Below are 7,080 nucleotides of genomic sequence, written 5' to 3'. Positions count from 1 at the left end.
CTCTCCCAGCAGCCCCAGGAGGTGGAGGCTGGTGTCCATGGTGCGCAGAGGAAGAACTGAGGCCCCAAGCTGTTTACCCCTTGCCCAAACAAACCAGCTATGCATTTGGGGTTGAACTTGATCTCCTCTAGAGTTCAAGCCCAAGGATTCTGGGTTAGGGTCTAAGCTGTTAGGCAGCATACTGAAGACGAAACCAGGCTAACGGCAGTGAGGATGAAGAAATGTGTGCAAATCTTACAAGTACTTACAATTAGAATGAAGAAGCGGGCAGATTTGCGGCGGCGTGGGGGGATGTCAGGGGCTGTTCCAAGCTGTTCCAGGGTGCTTGGCAATGACAGGTGCTGAGCCAGATGTGGGTTTGGGACGGGCCGTGGTGGGATGCTGGCATGATGGGCATAGTCCAACAGAGCTGTGCAGTGGCTGTTGGGTATAGATGTCTGGAGTGTGGGAGACAGCTCTGGGCTGCAGGAAGAAGAGAGAGAGAGAGATGTGGACACCACCTGCATTCTGGTGCTAATCAAACACTCAGAAGTACAGGGCCTGGCCCTGAGCTCCTGGAATGCCAACGTGTCAGGTACGGCTGGAGGAAGGGGAGTCTGCGAAACGAGGACTTCTTTTCTTGGTTGCACTTGGGCCTGATTTTCCCTTTTGTTTGTTTCCCTTCTGCACTTAGAGCTTGGAGCTTTGCAATTTCGACCCCTCTACAGCCTGCGGAGCCCTGTGCGCATGCACACCTGCATATATGTGTGCGTGAACACACAGCTCCCTGATCCGCGGACAGCCGTAGGATGCTTTATCCCATCGCCTTTTCCAGGGTTTTATCTGTGTGTGTAAAACCACTATTTCACTGGGGGTTTTCATTGTAGCAAATGGAGGAAGTGGAGAGAAATGGAATCTCCTCGGAGCTCACCCAGTGTGTGAGAGCCCCAGCTCTGGGACAGGAGAAGGCGGTGCAGAGGAGCCATTGGCCTAGAGAGGCCGGAGGGGCAGGGCTCGGAGGGAGGTGGAGGAGGTGAGTGAGGAGGAGGAGGAGCATGGAGGCGCTAAGCAAGGTCTCTACATGATAATGCTGGTTACTGGACTCCGGCTCAGCCAGGCCAGGGCTAGGTCTGCTCCCTGAGGGCAGCCAAGGCAGTGCTCTCTGGGCGAGTGCCAACTGTGGGAGAGATGCCTGGCAGAACCAGCAAATGGAGACCGAAGGAGCAGGGGACGTCTGTGACGCTCTCTCCATTGTGTGGACGCGCACATGCTCGTCCTCACGAGTGCTCCTGCGCCTGCCTGCTCATGAGGATCCGCTTGCTGTCTGCCCGTGCTCCCCACCCCAGCCCCTCCCTGTTCTGCACCGGCTGAGCTTCCTGGCAGGAGGAGAGCCACCCACCTTTTCAACCGCTTTGGACCCAGATGAGCAGTGATTGGCTTGGCTGCAGAGTGAGCATGGGTGGAGACAGGAAAGCCCGCTGGGGATGGAAAGGGCCTGGTGCTTCCCAGAAGTCTCCACTTTCATAAAGGGACCCTGCCTGACCCTCTCCCTGGTGGGCCCCGGATGTGGCTTGCCCCTCTACCCTGGCTCTGAGCTCCCTCCTCCAGGACCCAGGTAAGATGGGCCATGGTCAGTGTGGGGGAGGCAAGAGGAACTAGGAGGGTACTTCAACAAGCTCATGGAAAATGGAATTTAAAAATAAGTAGGTTTTGGTGCAAACATTTTTTTGAAAGCCAGGCATAGTCTTTCAAAAATATGCATCTTCCTTGAACTTTTGGGGGAGCCCTCATAGTGAAGGGCAAGGGCAGAGCCAGGCTTAGAGCACCCATCATGACCTCTGTGGCTCCGTGTAACAAGAGTCTCTTCTACCCTTCCTGTCCGGGGGCAGCCACGGCACTGGCTGTAGAGCAACGACGGGGACAGGGGAGTCGCACTGTCCGTGGCCCGAGGGGATCTGGAAAGGAGACGTCTGGGTCAGAACCCCCGCTCTCCCCGCCCACCACATGACCAGACGACCACTCAGGCCAAGGGGCAGTGGGGTGCGCACCGGCCATGGACTTGGTTGCACCTGGTTCCAGTCCTGCTTCTGTCGCTCACGAGCTAGCTGAATAGTCTTGGCCAAGTCACTTCATTTCTTCCAGGTTCCAAAATGAAGTGGGGACTCCGCTTTGTTCTACGGGACAGTTGGCCGTTGTGAGGGTTTTGAGAAAGATAATGGGTAGAGAACACCGGGTGGAGTCCAGCAGGCCAAAGCTCTAGGGCCCCTCGCTGTGCCCAGGCTCTCCCCAAAGGCCTGGGAGGGGCCTTTGCAGTTCACGAGTTTGCATCGTTCTCTGAAAGAGCGTCCCTTAGATGCTGCCGGCTTCAGGTTCCACGAACCTTGGGACCTGAAGGGTCGTGGTTTGCCCTCTCATCTCGCTCTCAGTCCCTTCGAGGTCTCCTGCAGGCGGAGGGGCAGACATGTCCGCGCCAGGGGAAGGCCTGGGTGAAGCCACCCTCCCTGCGAAGGCAGCTCCTTCCCACTCACAGCTCACAGCCGTCACTCCAACCCAGGAGCCGAGTGGCGTGGGAGTTGTGGCCCACTCCGGACGCCGAGGCCTGGGCCTGGCTGGGGCTCGGCTCCCCACGCGATGCGCTCCTAGCGGAGCCAGTTCTCCAAGAGAACAAAGGCCGCTGGCCGGGCTTCTCCGGGAGCACCCGTTCCCTAAGGAGCCTCAGAGGGAGTGGGGACATTGGGCTCCCTCCGCAGTGTCTGGGAGATGGATGGGGCTGATTTTTTCCACGATTCCTCCCCATAAATCTGATTTGGCCCCTCATCTGTCTCAGCCAGTCTCCATGGAGGTGTGTGGCGGTGATGAATGGGCTGCCTGGCTAATGTGACGGGGGTGGCAGGGGCCTGGGGAGGGGCTCCGCGCTGATGGATGGTCCTCATGAGGACTTATTGCGTTAGACACCCCTAATGCAATCAGCAGGCCAGTACCATACCAATTTGTTGCTCCTCCTCACCAGGGTGGGGCAGTGCAGCCAGGAGATTAAGGAGGGTGTCGGGGACTTTGGAGACACCTGGGGCGGGGGGAGGGTGGGAGGTAGTTGAGGAGGGGCAAGATTTCCCTGCTGGGGGCCAAGACTTGGGAAATACAGCATGACGGAGCCCAAAGCATGCATGCTGGCAAGGCAAGAAGGAGGAAGTGAGGCCTGGAGAAGTGTCACCTGTCCAAGGTCACTTCTGGAACCACAGGGCGGAGCTGGCATTATAACTGGAGTCTCCTGCTTTGTGGGCTGGCCAAGCCCGGGGTGGAGGAGGGAGCGGGATGAGGACAGGAGAGGGCTGTCTTCACCAGTCCCTCTTCCAGAATGAGGGGCCAACTGTGGGTGCCCATCCTGGCCCTAGACGGCACCCACCCCGGACCTCCCACTCCCTCTAGTGCCGCTTTCTCTTGCAGTTGGAAAGGCGTCTCCTAAACACCATGTGGCTCCAGTCTTTCCTTATCCTGTAGGTCAGCAGAGGGAAATGTTTCAATACAAAATGTTCTTCCCTGCTGGAAGGCAGTCGGCAGCGCCCTGCCGGCCTCAGGACGAGGGACAGCGCCCCGGGCTGGCACCCTGGCTGCAGCCTCTCCCCGCCGCGGCCCTGGGGCTCCCTGGAGTTCACGGCCTCTTCCATGGGGAAGGCAGATCCTTTGCTTTGTGCTTCCAGGTCCTTTATGTAGAGCTCGGGGCAGGAAAGCGGTCCTCAGGCCCCTCCCCACGTGGTTGTTGGTGGGAACGGGCTCCACCCTGGCCTCCTCTCACCCCTTAGCCTGTGTAGGTATGAGTCCCTTTCTTTTTCATTCACAATGCTGCTTCCAGCAAACACGTGTTTGTAACTTACATACAGTGGTCTTGCATTCCACAGCTCATTTGTTTTGCTTTTTTAAAAAATTCACAGTTTTTGAGACCTGCTGGTGTTGCTTCATGTACTTCCAGTCTAACTTCTGACTGCTGCAGCCTGTTCCAAAATCTGTGCCTACCGCATTGTATCCTAGTAACGGACACATTGCCTCCAGCGCCCTGCGGTGACGGAGTGCTGTGAACAGGTTTCTCTCCCGGTGTTTAACCGCGAGTGGGTTTATGGTAGGATCTGCTAGGCGACTCTCCAGAGGGCCTCACTAATCCACACTCAGCAGCAGTGTGCAAAAGCGTCAAGTCCTGCATCCTCAACCGGTGTGATTCCACGTTCTCATTTTGCCAGGCTGACAGGTGTGGCATGACCCAAGCCTGCACACATCTCCCCGCCACTGCCTGGAGTCCCCCCCCCCCCCCAACATCCCCTCTAGCATCCTCTGGGAAACTTGCACGTGTCTTTCAAGCTGCAGTTCTATGATCGTCATCTCTCTGACGGTTTTCCATTTGCCACCCCTTGGTGCTCTAGAACATTCCGTACCGACCATCCTGCCACTGTGTCACTGCAGTCCTTTCTTGTTCGCACAGCTCCGCCTACCTTGGCGAAGAAGGCAGATGTGGTTCCTTCCCAGGGAACGAAGTGGGGGAAGGAGGGAGGAGGTGAAGAGGGGGCGGGCAGTCTTACCGGTGATGGCCAGCAAGTCAGCCGTTGGCTAAGTGGTCCTTTCTCTGGGTGGGGGACAAGGATTTCAGGGACAGAAACTGTCCGCTCGTCACGGTTCCAGCGTCTCTGCCTCAGGAAGTGTGTTTCTGCCTAAATCCTCTCGCACCTGCTACAGGACTCAGTCTGTCTCGAGCAAGTTTACCCCAGCTCTTCCTAAACGCCTCTTCCCTCCTGCCCATAACCAAGCCAACAGCACTCAGCCTGCAAAGACTTTCCCTCCTGCTAAGCGGGGAGCTCTGGGCTGACAGTGCTCCGGGAGGGGAGGGAGTGGAAAGAGCAGTGGGAAGAGCGTGGCTATCAGGATTCAAGGAGCCCTGTGGGCCCTGGGTCTGCGGTCTGCGTGCTGAAGACAGGTCCATGCGGGAGTCCGTTGACCACAGGCAGTGTCTGTCCATGTCCGGTCTCTTCCCCGCATCAGGTTTCTGAAAGATAATCTTGCGCAATGTCCCACATCAGCGCTCCTCTGGAACCTGCTGCTAGCCACGTCCCACCTCCCTGAGTGCTGGGCCACGTCCAGAGTCCATGGTGATTCCTCCGTATCCCCTCCCTCCACCCTCACCGCCGCCATCCTTGGAGTAGAGAGAGGCATCTTCAGCTGGCGTCAGTGGTTGCAGATGAGGCCCGCTGGTCACCTCTTAGGTGACCTGGCACCCGACTGCTTCTTCCCCAGCTACACCGCTCTGCTGCTTCATACAAATCACAAGCCGTCCACCATCAGCGCTCCAGCTACCGCCCCCTGCTCTAGACGACAGCCCTTGATATCTCAAAGCCCCAGCCCCAGTTTCTCCCTGCATAGCAAGCCAGATCTCTGGAAGGCAGCACAGACCCCATTAAGTGCAGACAGATCTCTTTATGCATGTTTATACCGAAAGTCCCAAATCGGACGACACTGAGTAAAGCCAGAAGTTCATCACTGTGAAGACACCCTGACCAAGGGGTTGAAGTGTAAGTGAGCCACGAGATGTTTGGGCACTAGCGCTCTGCTTTGTTGACAGGTGAACGGAAAGATGGGTTATTCCAACTGATGCCGATAGAAAGCACTGGCTGAAACACCACGTAGCTTCTCACACAAGCCTACTACAAGCGAACAATAGAAGGAAGCTCCCTTCACTCGAGAAGCCCACACAAAATTTTATGATTGACAACTAAACATTAGAAATATCTCAATTAAAGCAAGCAAAAAGATACATTACCAATACTGTCTGATGGTCTTAGGCAATTAAATCAGGAGAAAATTATAAATGTAAGGAAAAATATGCAGGATAAAAATAAAAATATCAGCTGTAGCTCTTGAACAGCTTCCTTAGCTTCTTTTATGATTGGTCATTTTGGACTTTTCCTGTTCAATTAAATATATATATATATATATATTTTTTTTTTCTTGGAAGCATCATCCTTTTTTCTTTAGGTTTACAGATTTATTTCCATAAATGTATATAAGGCATCCTCAGCATTGCTTATATTTAAATTGTTATTTAAGTGTTTTTTTAGATCCTGGCTACTCCACGTTTCCAATCCTCCATTAGCTCCTGCCAACCCCCCTGGGAGGCAGCTGAAGACGCCCCAAGCACCCGGGACCCCGCCGCTCACACGGGGGGGGGGTGTCCAGATTTCCTGGCTGCTGGCTCGGCCTGGTGTAGCCCTGGCTGCTCCGGCACTTGTGGGAATGAAGCTCTCTCTCTCTCTCTCTCTCTTCCCCACTCTCTGTTAATCCCATTTTCTGAATCCTAATATTGTTTAGGAATCTGGAAAGTGTCTGTACTATGATCATCCTCTTTGTGACGTTTTCCGCTGGTCACCCCTTCCTTGGTGCTCTAGAACGTTCTGTACCGACCGGCCTGCCACTTGCATTACTGCAGTCCTTCCCGTCTCATGCGCACACCTCCTTGCGCTGTTCTTCCCGATTAGGTTCGCTTAGCGGCTCGTCTGTTTCATCCTTCTACCAATAACCAGCTGTTTGATTTAGGAAGGAATAGGAAATTGTTATTTTCCTCGGATGTTAGGACTGTCTACAGTAGAATTTTCCAGTGAATCATCTGAAAACCTATTAGATGCTATAAAAATACTCAGTGGTTTGTTTGCATACATGACAAGCATAATCAATAGCTTTCTTACAGGTTAGCAATAATAAATTCAAAAATATGATTTAAAATATATAATTAATAATGTGAATATTCATGTGAATTCATGTGAGTAATGAATAATGTGAGTTCATGAATAATGCAAGACTTATGGGAAGAAAACATAAAACTTTATGAAAGATATAAAAGAAGACCTAGGTAGAGACTTACCATGGTGAGATGTCAATTTCTCTGAAACTGACTAAGTTCAATATAATCCCAGTGAAAATCCCCAAGGAATTTTTTAAACGAAACCTCACAGATGGATTCTAAAGCTCCTCGGTGAGACTAGACAGCCAAGGAGAGCCAAGACATTTTTGAAAAAGATCAATGACAGGAGATTTTGCCTACCACATATCAGAAAACATTTTTTA

The sequence above is a fragment of the Oryctolagus cuniculus genome, chromosome 2 (genome assembly GCF_964237555.1).
Source record: "Oryctolagus cuniculus chromosome 2, mOryCun1.1, whole genome shotgun sequence".
In the NCBI taxonomy this organism is placed as follows: Eukaryota; Metazoa; Chordata; class Mammalia; order Lagomorpha; family Leporidae; genus Oryctolagus; species Oryctolagus cuniculus.
This window is presented reverse-complemented; position numbering follows the sequence as displayed.